Below are 14602 nucleotides of genomic sequence, written 5' to 3'. Positions count from 1 at the left end.
TTAAACTTTCTGTTTCAATGTAGGATGCATGAATGGCTTTATTACATGAATTGCAAGTGTACCCAAAGAACAAAGGCTCCAGTAATGTTACATAAAGAGGAATGGATTTAATAACATACATGTAGTTGCAGAGTCTGAAACGTACCAGCTCCTGTGAAACTAGTCCCATAATCACCTGTCTCCCTAGCAGGTGAGGGAAAAGCTAACAGTTAAAATGGATGCCACCTGTTACAAAGGATTTCAGAAATCAACCTTGGGGGTGGATTTTGGGAGGCCATCATATTATGGTGAACTGGGAGACACTGAGGACTAGCCAAACCCAATCAAGGTAAGGTAGCAGAGCGGCAAGGCTTAATCTCAGGAAGAGTGTGAGAATGGTCTTAGGCTACACGAGCAACACCAATAATTCCAGTTAGACAGGTAAGTATAAGAATATACAATAGTTTATTAAGCTTTTCAAATACAAACTAAGCAGGTAAAACTTCTAGTCAAATACTGTGACACTAACACTATTAAACCGATATATACGTTCAACCTTAAGAGAAAAAGAACAGCGTTTGGTTCAATGACAGGTAAAACATGCAACTACTCTAAAGCATTAGACCTAGAAAGAGCACTTCAGTATAAATTTGAGAACAGCTTCCCCCTAGCTCTAATAAAGTCCAACCATAAGATGGTGTGGGGCCTTGTTCCCAAAGGTCACCGGTTCAAAAGTATATACTTCACATGTAGGTTTATGAAAAGATTGGCAATGCCAGTGCTTATGATTAATAAGAGTCAAAAAGTTTAAGTTCAGGTATGTAAATTCACTCAATACCAGTCCTTGGGATAGTCCTAAGCAGGGATCCTTGACCAGGCCTCCACAGACCAAAGTCAGGAAAGATTGATTTAGGGACAAGACCCTAAAGAGGACAGTGTGGTCAGACACAGGTAGGCCAGTGCTGGTATTCCAGAATCCATTGGGGACACTCTTCTGTGTCTGGCCCCGTTGAGGAAGGCCAATGGATTGCAGGTGCAGAGGTCACTTTCAGACGCAGGATTTAGTTGGTTGTGGTGTTTAGGATCCTTTCCAGACAGCTTCAGTAGAACACCAAAACAAGGAAAGATGAAGACTTATGCAAGGCAGACCGCCTCAGGACACATCCAGGAATTGAAGGAGTGTTGCAACGGTCAGGTGGCGACAGCCAATCTTCAAAGGACGAACAAAGGAGCAGGCCCAGCACAGCAGCTGTTCATGCTAGAAGTATGAAAATGCCAAAGCAGGCATCTTGTCACACAAGCAAAGGTCTGCCACGTTCCAATGATGCACTTGAAACGGTGACTGCAAGAGCAAGGTGGCCTAGGAGAAAGTTGGTCAGTCCACCAGTTCGTCCAGGGACACCTTCGAAAGCTCAGAAAGCATGGATCTTCGAACGGGTCGAGAGTGGTTGTGCCCACCGGTCCAGGGGTTGAAGCACTGACAATTGCATTCTAGAGATCAGGACAGAGGAGCATGGCTTCACCGATACAGCTCTGGTCCGTTTCAGTGGTCATCCTCGGGCAGCACATCCGCACAGAGGTCTTGGCTCCAACAATGATCTGTTGAATAGATGTAGGAGTGCTCCTTTTATCCAAGATTTGGGCTGGGAGCATGCTCAAGCCCACCAATGTTAAGGATCATCACCCATCCAAACAGCCAGTGACTATCCAATCATGGATAGCCACTGGCTACAACATTTGCCCAGCAACAGACATTCATGAACCAGAGATGTGGATTGAGACTACACAGTTCCAGTCCCCTCCTCTGGACACACATGCACGAACTGCCACATTGGCCAAGGAAACCACAGCTTCTACCAGCAGGAAGAAGGCCAGAGAACAATATGGCCAAAGTACAAGTGGAAAACGTTGTGGCATGGCCATCTTAGGTTGCCAGCCATGCACAAGTAAAATGTTCCAAAAATGGTAAAAAGTATTACTAGCTTGTCTTGGGCACATTGTAAAAGTAATGAAAAAAGCCATTATTTAAAAAATATATTAGGATACTAAGACTCCTAACTGCACTACACTGTAAGGTGATGTGTCGCAATTCTATGTCAAGACCGGAGGCTCCCATTATGCTTCTCTTTCTTTATTTACATATTTAAAGAAAGGCTCAGCAGCAAGGTATTTTTGTGCACCAAGTGTCGTATGAGTAAACATAGAAAAAGGGGGGTGCACTAAATATACATTATAACAAGTAAACATAATATAACAGTAGTATTTCCAGAGTTCTGAATGAAACAAACTCCATTTCCCAGAGTTCCCTAGTGTCACCAAAGAAACATCAACATGTGACTTAGTCCTCCAATGGGTGTCCTGATCCCTTCATAAACAGTCCTAAACATGATGCGACTTCCTCTTTCTTTGCTGCTCACAGCAAGAGATAAGTACCTTCATGTTTACCAATGTTTATGACACGTTATTTCATGTTCATAGTAATTGACATTGCTATATATGTTTAATTGTTATTAAGAGTGCACTCTGCCTCAAATTGAATTGATTTCCTTTTAATCATTACCTTCGTTATTAACTCCGACGCCAGCTGCCTTCTGCTGGCGTCGGAGACTGCGTGATTCGAAGCTTCGCTTCGCGCTAATACAATTTATCAACTGTTTCTTCCGCTTCACAAGCGGACCTCTCGGCGGGCTCGCGTCGGCTTCCCCGACCCATCGGTACTCTCCTCGGGCACGGGGAGGCCGGCGCGGCATTACTACAGCCCGCAACGCCGCCCACTAACCACCAGGGGAGCTCCTGCTCTTCCTGGTCCTTTCCTCTGTATTCCGGCGCTCGAGTGCGCATGACCGTTTAGTTATAACGGTCTTTGCGAACTCGAGCGCCGGAATCTCTCCTCAGGCGACAGCAAATACACACTTTATTTCATCGCGGATCAACAAGAATTCGCACGCGAGTGCTTGAATATATATTTAAATACATAATCTACATAAATTTAAAAAAAAAAAAAAAAAAAAAAAAGAGAGAGAAAATCTCCCGTTCAGCATTCTCTAAAGACTATAACACTAAGCTGAACTGATTTTACTGGGCAGTGAGAGAAGGCGTTCTAAAACCCAGAAGACAAAAAAAAAAAAAAAAAAGTGAGTAAGGTGCTTTAAACTTTATTATGGCAGCGCAGTACTCACCTCAATCAGATCAGGCCTGGTCTGAGACTGAGGAAGATCACTGCTATATAGATGAGGTGGCGATGGCTAACAGCTTACAAAAGGTACTGGGATCCTCTGTGGAGACCAGTATTAGAAAAGCAGTAACAGACATGCTCTTTCCCATTCAACAACGCCTAGAAACTATGGAAGAGCATTTAAGAGGGACCTCCCCCTCCTGGGAGGAAGAGAACGCAAAAGAGGAAGCACCTTACGGAAGGGGGATGTATACCGGCTCGCAAGAGCAGAAGCTCTACGACCCCCCCGAGCCAGCCAACAGATGCCACAGCTGCCGTTTCGGACGCCTTCTCCAGGCTGAAACAAGCCTTTATGAACAGGAAGGTAACCTCTTCCCATGAACCCTCTTACCCAGAGGAAGAAATGAGGGAAAATGGACCCTCAAGCCCGGAGAGATATGTACAGGGCACAGAGGACGACCAAAACAAGAGCATCTACGACGCTGATCCTTCTCAATCCTCATCTGAAGAGGAAATTCAAATAGAGGGTTCAAAGCCCTCAGGTTCTGGGACTGCGGCAGACCCCATCCCCAAGAACACAACCGGAAACAAGCCTCCTGCAGAGGGGATGTTCACTCCGGAAGACCTTATGCACCCCAGATCCACAGACTGGGAACCGTCTTCAAAGACATCAAAATACATTCATTTCAGACTACGTAAGCCACTGGATAAAGAAGTCAGAGCTAGACTTCGAGCGGAATGTCCACGTCCAGATATTGCGGACAAAGTGGCTCTAACACCAGAGCTAGATTCAAAGATGATTACCTTCCTAGGTAAAAACGTAAAAGACCCAAGGAAAGGCATAGACCGTGCCTGGAAGTCCTGTCAGGACAAAGTACTAGACGTGGCGGGGCCACTAGCCAAGATTTCAGATCTAGCGGAAGAAGCAATAAACTCTTCTAATCCCATTGACCCGGTAATACTCTCTGGTTGGGTTCAACGGGCAATTTGCCTGTAAGGTAACGCCAGTTGTGCTATTTCGACAGAACGCCGAAAAGGCATCCTATATAAAATAGACGCCAAACTGAGCGAACTGGCAGACACAGAGTCGGGTCCAACAGCACAAGGCCTGCTTTTTGGAGATCCTTTTATGAAGGAAATGGCGAAATTCGTGGGAACATTTACAGCATTGGACCAAGCACAGGCCTCCATAAAAAGAGTCTTCGCGTCCAAGGTTTTCACCAGGGCCGGACGAGGCAGAGGTCGCTCCTCCGGCCGTTACTTTTTCGACAAAAGATCTCAACACTCCAGAGGCCAGCATAACTCCTGGCAAGAGCGCTCCGACACTTTCTTTCCCTCAAGAGGTCGTGGAAGAGGGCGCCCCTGGAGAAGAGCGGCCAGATACCCAGCCCAACAACAATCTACAGGTCAGTGTACTTATAGCAGCGCCAGCGCCACTGACTCCTATAGGTGGGAGGTTAATGATGTTTATAAATGCTTGGGATACCTTATCAGGAGACGCCTGGGTCAGGGACACAGCTCGGGGCCTGCGCCTAGAGTTTTTCGAGCAGCCCATCCAGACATGTCGCCCTACTCCAATAGTAATGTCTCAGACAGATCAAATCGCCTTAGACAGCGAAATACACAATCTTTGTCTGAAGAGAGCAATTCGCCCCTGTCAAAGCCAGGGAGGGTTTTTCAGTCCCATATTCCTAGTTCGCAGGAAAGAAAAAGTACGACCAGTCATAAACCTCAAAGCTCTCAATGAATACATCATTTACCGCCATTTCAAAATGGAAGGTATACATATGCTCAGAGATCTTCTGAGACCGAACGATTGGCTCATGCGTCTAGACCTGAAAGACGCCTACTTAACAATACCAATTCATCAGGCACATATAAATTACCTGAGATTTTCCTGGAAAAATCGAGATTGGGAGTTCACAAGCCTACCTTTCGGGCTCTCTTCAGCGCCTTGGGTTTTCACCAAGCTTCTAAGGCCTGTAGTAGCTCATCTAAGAGAGCAAGGTGTTCGTCTTATTATTTATCTAGACGACATCATTTTCATGGCACAGTCGCAAGAACTAGTTCAGAAACAGACCAAACTAGCCATAAACTTGCTACACAGTCTCGGTTTCCTTATAAATTGGGAAAAGTCAGTTCTTCTTCCATCCAAGAGCATGGAATTTCTGGGCTTTGTTGTGGACACCCAGAATTGTCAGCTCCGACTCCCATCAGCCAAGATCCATTCTACCAAAAGGGAGATACGCAGGATCTTGCAGAAGGACCTGTTCTCTCTTCGAGAACTGGCAAGAGTGATAGGGTTACTATCCTCCTCCATTCAGGCGATATTTCCCGGCCCTCTTCACTATCGCGAATTGCAAAGACTGAAAGGCCAACACTTAAGACACAGTCTTTCATACTCTCAACTCCTAACATTATCTCCTCAAGCGAGGACAGAACTCAACTGGTGGCTCACTCACATGGAGGCCTGGAACGGCAGAGCCATTTTCGGATCTGCTCCAGATATCATCATCGAGTCAGACGCCAGCCGCTCCGGATGGGGAGCGAGATGCGGCTCCATAGCCACAGGAGGGACCTGGTCTTATCAAGAGCTAGACCTGCATATCAACTGCCTAGAACTTCTGGCAGGTTCCTTTGCAGTACGCTCCTTTGCCAGAGGCAGAGCGAGTTGCTGTATCTTGCTAAAAATGGACAACATTTCCGCGGTAAGATACATCAACCATTTAGGTGGCACCAAATCAAGACCTCTAGCAGAATTAGCCAAGGACTTCTGGCACTTCTGTCTGGCACATCGAATCTCAGTTACAGCAGAATACCTTCCCGGCCTATCAAATGTGGTAGCGGACTGGTACTCCCGCCACTCCACAGACTACAGCGACTGGAAGCTCGACAGAGGAGTCTTCCTCCGCCTCCAGGAGATTTGGGGCCCAATGTCCATAGATCTTTTCGCCTCCAGACTCAATACACAGCTACCAATGTTTTACAGCTGGAGACCGGATCCAGCAGCAACAGCAACAGACGCTTTTCTCCAACAATGGTCCCAAGGGGTACTCTATGCCTTTCCCCCATTCACCATGATAGCGAGGACCCTGGCGAAGGCCCGTCTGGAACATTCAGACTTAGTCCTCATAGCACCGGTCTGGACATCTCAGACCTGGTATCCAGTTCTTCTGGAACTTTCCTCAGATTTTCCAATCCTACTACCCCAATTTCCGGATCTTCTTCTAGATCCTTCGGGGCAGAGGCATCCCCTTCTTCTCAACGGTTCTCTGACCCTGGCAGCATGGAGGATTTCAGATCAAGATGGAGAACTCCAGGCATGTCACGCAGGGCGATCAGTCTCATCGAGGAAAGCTGGGCTCCTACCACCCTTAAGAGATATTCCAACTCTTGGGGCGCCTGGAGCACCTGGTGCCGGAGAAAAGGCTTACACCCAATTTCAGCACCTCTAGAGGAAATCTTGAATTTCTTAGCATCTCTAGTAGAAAGAGGGCTCGCCTACAGGACAGTGAACGCATATCGTTCAGCGATCTCAGCTGGTCACGACCTCATTGAAGGAATACCAGCTGGTGAACACCACCTCGTCTGCAGATTATTAAAAGGAGTCAGACTTACAGTCCCGCCCCTTTCCCGCTATGACAAACTTTGGGACGTTAACAAAGTATTGAATCTTTTCCTTTCATGGCATCATAATGAGGAGCTATCACGTACAGCCCTCTCGGGCAAGCTTACTACTTTACTCTGCTTAGTCTCCTGCAGGAGAGTCTCTGATGTCAGAGCCCTTGACCTAGCGGGCAGAACTTTTTCTCCTGACGGTATTGTATTTCACATACACAGAAGGACGAAATTTAACTCTAGGGTAATTTCTTACCCCGCATTCAAGGACCAACCTAAACTTTGTCTGGTGAAATGCCTGAAAGTTTATGAAGAAAAGACAGCCCCCCTTAGGGCCTCCCCCAACGGGCAACTACTGATAGCTCTGCGTAAACCACACAAACCGGTTTCCGCTCCCACTTTAGCGCGCTGGACACTAACTCAAGCCGGGATAGATACCCAGCACTTCGGAGCTCACTCTGTGAGAGGAGCTATGGCCTCCAAAGCCTTTCAGGCCGGAGTTCGACTAGAAGACATCATGAGAATGGCAGACTGGGCAAGCAAATCAGTATTTAAACAATTCTACTTGAAACCAGTAGATCAACCGGCATCTATTGTGGTGAGTAAGCTTTAAACAAGCATAATGGGAGCCTCCGGTCTTGACATAGAATAAAGATTTTCCATAATAACTTACTAGAAAGTCTTGATTCTATTAAAGACACGGAGGCGAGCATTATCCCACCCAAAGAGAAAATAATACTGTACCTCTCTCCTAATTGTGACAATGTATTGTTATAAGTTACTAAAACTCACAAAAGAAATGATTGCATTTTATAAGAAATAAATAAATAAATAACCCAATGACATTTTCTCCCACCCCGATAAGGGAACTAGGGTGGTTATATACATGAAGTAATTTTACTTTCAATCTCCTTTTTCGACAGCGCCTGCCGACAAATCCGCTTGATCAGCTGTTCAACAGATCTACCAACTACAAGTACTACCTTATCATGGACAGCTAAGTTCGCAGCTTCGAAAGAGGAAGTCACATCATGTTTAGGACTGTTTATGAAGGGATCAGGACACCCATTGGAGGACTAAGTCACATGTTGATGTTTCTTTGGTGACACTAGGGAACTCTGGGAAATGGAGTTTGTTTCATTCAGAACTCTGGAAATACTACTGTTATATTATGTTTACTTGTTATATTGTATATTTAGTGCACCCCCCTTTTTCTATGTTTACTCATACGACACTTGGTGCACAAAAATACCTTGCTGCTGAGCCTTTCTTTAAATATGTAAATAAAGAAAGAGAAGCATAATGCTCGCCTCCGTGTCTTTAATAGAATCAAGACTTTCTAGTAAGTTATTATGGAAAATCTTTATTGTAACAATAAAAGCATTTCACAGAGACATAGTCACTCAGTACTGATTGTCACTAAGCCTATCAGTTTCACCACAAGAATAAGTAAACAGGAAAGTTAAGTACAGCAGAAGGCTTTACTTACCTCCAAAATGTAACAGGGTTCAAAACAAAGTACAAAGAGTGCCCCATAGAAGTCTATAGCAGGAAAGGAGCAAAAAGAAAGCTTTCCTAACACTGACCCACTCGCAACAAGCCTGCTGCGTCCCAGTTCTGGAACCCGCACAGCTCCTGAATTTAAGCCCCGATTGTATGGCCCAAATGCAATTGAATGGAGATGGCTAAGAAGACACTCCTGCGTTGTTCTGCTTCTTTCTCCACATATTTCATAGTATTTTAACAAATGGGTTTTCTAGGTCCATTACCGCAAACACCTCACAGATTTAAGAATGCATTGGTAATGCCTTAAGTGGATAGCCAAAAGCATTTCCCACTAGAAACTGTTATGCATTTACAATTGTTATACATTAAGTGAGTGACATCAACAGGTTTGGCTTTCCCAACAAATTGTTTCTCAGAATGGCACATTTTGCTAAAGAGGTTTACTTCATTGCATTTGTATCGCGCACCAAGTGGCGCAGATGCGTACGGGCAGGACACTAGACAGACAACAGTTACAAGTACTCCCGTGCCATTGCCAGGGGGTGAGGGGGCAGAGCATGTCGGCATATTCAAATGGAACAGGAGAGATTATCTAAAGAACAGGGTTTTTTTAACTTCTTCCTGAAAAGTTCTGTAGATGTCATTGCTCTCAAGTCAGGTGGTATCGTGTTTCAGGCTCTAGGTGCTGCTGCAAAGACCTTAATGACCTGTATGAGTTTACATCTAGCCATCTTCAATAGGTTGAGATTGGTATATCCAAGATCTCGTATGAGCAGTTTGCTCTCTAGAGCTTCAACCAGGTAGGACTGGCTTGACATCAAGCATTCGTGGTTGATCAAAGGAAGACTGTATTCAATCCTGGCCGCAATAGGGAGCCAATGTAAACCTCTCCTAGCATCAGATCCGAGGTCCCTCTTTTTTAGACCAGCAATAATCCTCACTGCACAATTTTGTTTAATGTGCAGCTTTGCACAATAGGTTTTGCTAATCCCAATTGGAAAAACTACTACAGTAGTCCATTTTAGCTCCAACAATGGGCCTAGCAACCATCTCACAGTTTGCTGTTGAGATATAGGGGGGCGTAGCTGTGCTAGTAACTTAGTAGGCGGAGGTGAAACCCACGCTAGTCACTTGGACCTGCATATTAAGGTTATGACCAAAATATATCCCTAGGGTTTTGACTTTCTTTTTTGTCTCAATCCTGTACCTACAGCCATCAACTTTTTGTTATTCAGGGCCAGACCACCTTCAAACCATCCAAGCCTGTATCAATTGGTATACCTTGTCAACCCTCTTCGAATCCTCCTCATGAATGCCAGACAGCGGTATGACACTGTGTGTCATCTGCATAGTTCGTGAACCAAATACCTTTGTCTTCCAGCAAATCAAAAAAGGGAAAAGTGAAGATATTATACAGTGAGGGAGAGAGGCATGCACCCTGTGGCACTCCAAAATACAGTGGGCAGGCATGGCCTCTGCACACTCACTGCACAACCTGATCAATCTGTTACTCGGGAAGCACTCAATCCTCAATGTCGCCGTATCAGAAAAGGCGGCTGCTTCCTTCAACCTGGTGACTAATAACGGATGGTTGAATTTCGCAGACAGGTCAAGCAGCATGAGTAGCGCTGGTTGTCCCTTATCCACTACCTGAGATTACCTGGATTTTAAATCTAGCAGAGCGGTTCCTGTGCCATGGCCTTGCCTAAAGCTGGACTGACATTTATTTAAAATGTTATGATTATTAAAGTGCTTTCAAATCTGAATATATACAAAACAATCTAACATTTTTAATAAAAAAAGGATTATTGGTAATCTGCCTGTAATTTGCTGGCTCCTGGGGCTGTTTTTTTAATTTTATTTTAAAAATTATTTTAGGAGTGGAGTGATCCAGGCATTCTTTAGGTCATCTGGTAGGTACATGGTTCTCCTTAAAGGATACATTAACAAATTTAGACAGAATGCCTATCGGGGCGCAAGCAATGATGGTACACTTTGTCGGCTTAACTATTCAGACAGGTCTGAAATTAAACTAGTGTTCTACAACTTTCGGAGTTTGTGTAGTATAGAGGACCACTTCATGTTCCACCATCTTCCTACCGATATTCTGTTTGATCAAAACTAAGTTTACTCAGCATAGCATCTTGTATAGATGTACACCATGCTACATCTTTCTGGGCCATCCAGTTTGTTCGCGCAGGGGTTTTCTAGCTCTTAACATTTTGAACCATCCTTTAGACTCATACTGAGCATTCGTGATCCTGGTGTCAAACATTGTTTTTTTGGATGAGATAAAAGCCAATTTATACTCTTTGGATGCAATGTTGTATGCCTCCTTCTCTTTGATCTCCTTGGAGAGTTTGCAGGCATAGAAACACTTATTTTCTTTGGCTTTGAGTTTTTGGAGTTCTGGAGAGAACCGCACATTCACTTTTCTATCTGGTACTAACCTTGTTTCAAGGGGTGCAATGGCATTGGTTGCTCTAAGAAAAGTCTCCTGATAAGCTTTAGCCATCTCATCCACTGATTCCATCCTGTCCACTTTGTCCACTAAGGGTGTAATCCATCCTTCCAAGCCTGCTAGGGAGAGCTTTCTAGTATTTCTAGTAGTGATCACAGATTTGTTTATCGCCCTAGTCTTTATCCTTTTCTCAGACACCATGTCAAACTGGATGAACAAGTGATCAAACCATGGGCACGGATGAATAACAAGGTCATTGATTGTGATAGGATTTGTTATTTATAACGTGCCTGTACACACGTGATCTAGGCGCCACAAGACAAGGAAGGGGGACGACAGAGGGACGACAGGACTAACGATCTTACTAGGCCTTGTGTCATTCGTATCATGCAAGTGCGACAACAAAGGTGCAAAGGGAAAGTGCAGGGGAGAGGGGAAAGTACAGGGTAGAGGGGATCTTCGTGCAGCGCGGCTCTGGTTAAGTGCATGGAAGGCAGGGGGCAGTACGCGATTACAGTTACAGCCCCTAAGTGCACGGTAAGCCCAGAGGCAGTGCAGGAAGACTGGTCATGGAGGGGCCTGGTCCCCTGTGAGACTCTGAGCGTACCCGGCAACCAGTCAGGGCAGGCAGACAGACAGGAAGGAAGGAAGGAAGGTTAGCAAGGAAGTGGGAGAGAGAAGGCAGAGGAGAAAAGGAAGGTCTTGAGCAGCTTCCGGAAACTTCAAGTGGTCCGGCTCAAGTTTGAGAGTGGCAGGGAGGCCGTTCCAGAGGGAGGCACCTGCAGCGGAAGGCGATCTACCCCCCACTCTAAGCTTGAAGAAGCGTCTGACCCTCAGATAGTTCGAGTTAGCTGAGCGACGGGCTCTAGAAAGAAGGAATTTAGGCAGAGAGTGTGCAGACCCCCAACCCCAGAAAGCCTTGTGGACGATGCAAAGGGTCTTGAACTTGATCCTTGCAGCCACCGGGAGCTAGTGAAGATTTCAGGGTTGGAGAGATGTGATCCATGGGCTTGAGGCCAAGGATAAGTGTTGCAGTCCTGTTCTGGATTAATTGAGGGGGGGTGAAGAGCAGAGTTAGGAAGATTGAGAAAGAGGCTGTTGCAGTAGTCCAGCTTGGAGAGAACCAGAGCTCTGGAGACAGGTGAGTAGGTTTAAGTTTCTTACCTGTACTATTGTTCTCCAGCATGGGTCTGGCATGGATTCACAAGCTCATGAATATTCCCAGTCGTCAGGCTGGGAATCCTAACTGTATTTCTCCTCTAAACCAATCACTGTCCTCTGGGTCATACTGCCCCCATGCAAGGACAGTCCTCTCCCTAATCCCCTCCTCTAGCAGCCATCTTCAGATTTGGTAATCAAGTGGCAGTCTGACCAAGAAGAGCGGCAAAGGGTTCAAAGGGAAGGTTTGCATCTGAATCCATGCCAGGCCCATCCTGGAGAACAATAGTTACAGGTAAGTACCTTAGATCTTCTTCACCATGGGGTCTGGCATGGATTTACATGCTCATGAATAATGAATGCATAGCAGTACAACATTACACAACCATGGGAGGTGGCAAGGCTCAACAGAAGCAATTAACTTTCTCCTCTGGAACAGACTCACCTGAAGCGAACAGGTTGCGTAGCACTGCTTGGCTGACTCTTGGCTCCTCCCTGCAACCCCTGTCGACGAAGTAGAATTTCGTGAAGGTGTGCGTGGACCTCCACGTAGCAGCCCTGCAGATGTCCAGAAGGGGCAGACTAAACAGGAACACTGTCATCGCAGCGATCACTCTGGTAGAGTGGGCTCTCGGACGGTCGGGCAGCAGTCTTTTTTTTTTTAATTTAAAATGCTTTGTTTGATTTAACAAACTTTTCATTTGTCTTTACATATATCTTTAAAAATTATCAGACAGCACCATTCTTCTTATTCATCTACGGGTTCTTTAGTAAAGTCATTCCAAAATGTGATCACTGTAAATATCAGGCGTTGGTTCCTTCCTTCGAGAAGTTCCGCCCATCTTTCCTCTGTTGATTATTTTTCAGAAATTTTAAAGAAATCTTTATCTAAGTCTCTTTTCGCTTTCAAGGCTGGACATACCAAAATCAAATGAAAGAGGGTTTATGTTCTAGTTTGGTTGCAAAAGCGACAGACAGCGGATTTGTTGTGTGTTTTATCTATCAATGCTTGATATTCTCGGGTGGGCAATATATTTAGCCGAAAGCGCAAAAACAGATCTCTAATATTTTAACAGGGAAACTGTGCTAAATATGATGGTAGTTCATTAAGTGCTCTCACTTCCGTTTCCGCCTGAAGGTGCCGCTTGTACTTTTTCTGTACTTCTATTGTTCTTAACCAATCATTCATTTGTATTTTCCGTTTTGCATAGTGGTCTATTAAGCAACAATTCCTCTGATGTCTTCCGCTCTCATTTTCGCTTTAATTTCATTAGACCATTTAAATAATGCTGCTGTTTGAAAAACTTCCTTTTTTTCCTTTAGGATTTCCAACGCTGGTATTTCTTCTTCAGAAGTGATTTTTCTTAACAAGTCCATTTGTTTCCAAAGTACTATAGATTGTAACAATTGTAAAGCTAATTCGAATCGTAATCTATTCATTGGAAATGTTTTAGACAAGGCAAGAGTTTTCCTCCAAAATAGCGCTTCATAATAAGGCCATCTCATTAGTTGTTGATTAAGGATTGTCTCGCTTGCATATGTCAAGATTGGGATTACTTTGTTTGTAAAGCAGAATTGTGGCTTTTACTGAAAAACTCCCATATTTTAAGTGGAAGAAACTACCTTGTTTTGCCAAAGATCTCGCTTTCCCTTCAATATGTTCTTTCCATTCTGCTTCGTTCGCCGATGGATTTATTAGAGCCCCTAAATACGTGATTGTTTTGGTTGTCATGATCACTTTATTTTCTATTTGAATCTTCATGTTCTGTTGTGTCTTTGTCTTTAGGGTAACCAGTTTCATTATTCTCCTTTTCTCAATGTTGATTTGTAGGTTATTCTCCAACATGTAATCTTGTGCTTTATTCACTGTTTGTTGCAATCCTTTCAATGTTTTGTCTAAAATAATAATATCATCTGCATAGATTAGCGTTTGAATGGTTTCGCTGTTGATTTTTGGTGGATTTGCTGTATTGTTTTGAATTTTTGTCTCCGAAATCATAGGTAAAGAGATTATATAGGCACGCGGCTGATGGACAGCCTTGCTTTAAACCATTCTCAGTTGGAATGGATTCTGTCACTCTTCCCTCTTTCGTCAGCCGGACACATATAGAAGTATTCGAATATAGTTGTTTTATTGGATTCAGAATATTTGATGGGCATCCCCAATCTCTTAACTTAGCCCATAATAGTTGTCTATTGACTGAATCAAAAGCGGTTTTTAAGTCTATAAAAATAGCATACAGTTGTTGTGATTTAGCCATTGCTTCATGTTTCATCATATTCAGCAGCAGGAGGTGCCTATACGTTTTACAAAGCCTGTTTGTCTTTTGGGTTTTTTATCGTCATCTCTTGCCCATAGATTCAATTTTGTTTGGAGGTAACCGGCAAATAATTTCCCCAAAGGGTCCAATAAAGCTATCGGTCTATAATTGGCCGGATCTTTTCTATCTCCTGCTTTGTAAATTGGGATCAGAACAGCTGTCGTCCAAGTCTGAGGTATCTTTTTCGTCTTTATAATTATTCTTAATAGATGACTCAAGAATTTGGCCCAATGTTCTGGGGCCATTTTTAGGTCGCTATTTGTTAAACCATCAGTGCCTGGAGCTCTCGAGGAGTTGAGTAAGTTAAATGGTATTAATAATGTCTTCTGTCTCCCATTTCAGGTCCCAGGGCTCATCATCTCTCTCTATATCAATTATATCTGT

At 44.3% G+C, this 14602-nt stretch overlaps 1 protein-coding gene across 1 annotated transcript in view; it reads right to left on the bottom strand.

Moving 5' to 3' along the window:
* The window catches only part of SEC63 (SEC63 homolog, protein translocation regulator), a 1285673-nt gene that overhangs the window by 331746 nt on the left and 939325 nt on the right, over positions 1 to 14602 (bottom strand). The window lies entirely within an intron of this gene.

Source organism: Ambystoma mexicanum, chromosome 4p (assembly GCF_040938575.1).
Source record: "Ambystoma mexicanum isolate Mex_15411 chromosome 4p, UKY_AmexF1_1, whole genome shotgun sequence".
Lineage (NCBI taxonomy): Eukaryota > Metazoa > Chordata > Amphibia > Caudata > Ambystomatidae > Ambystoma > Ambystoma mexicanum.
Note: the sequence above shows the minus strand (reverse complement) of the source record. Positions and strands in the feature narration are given on the sequence as shown.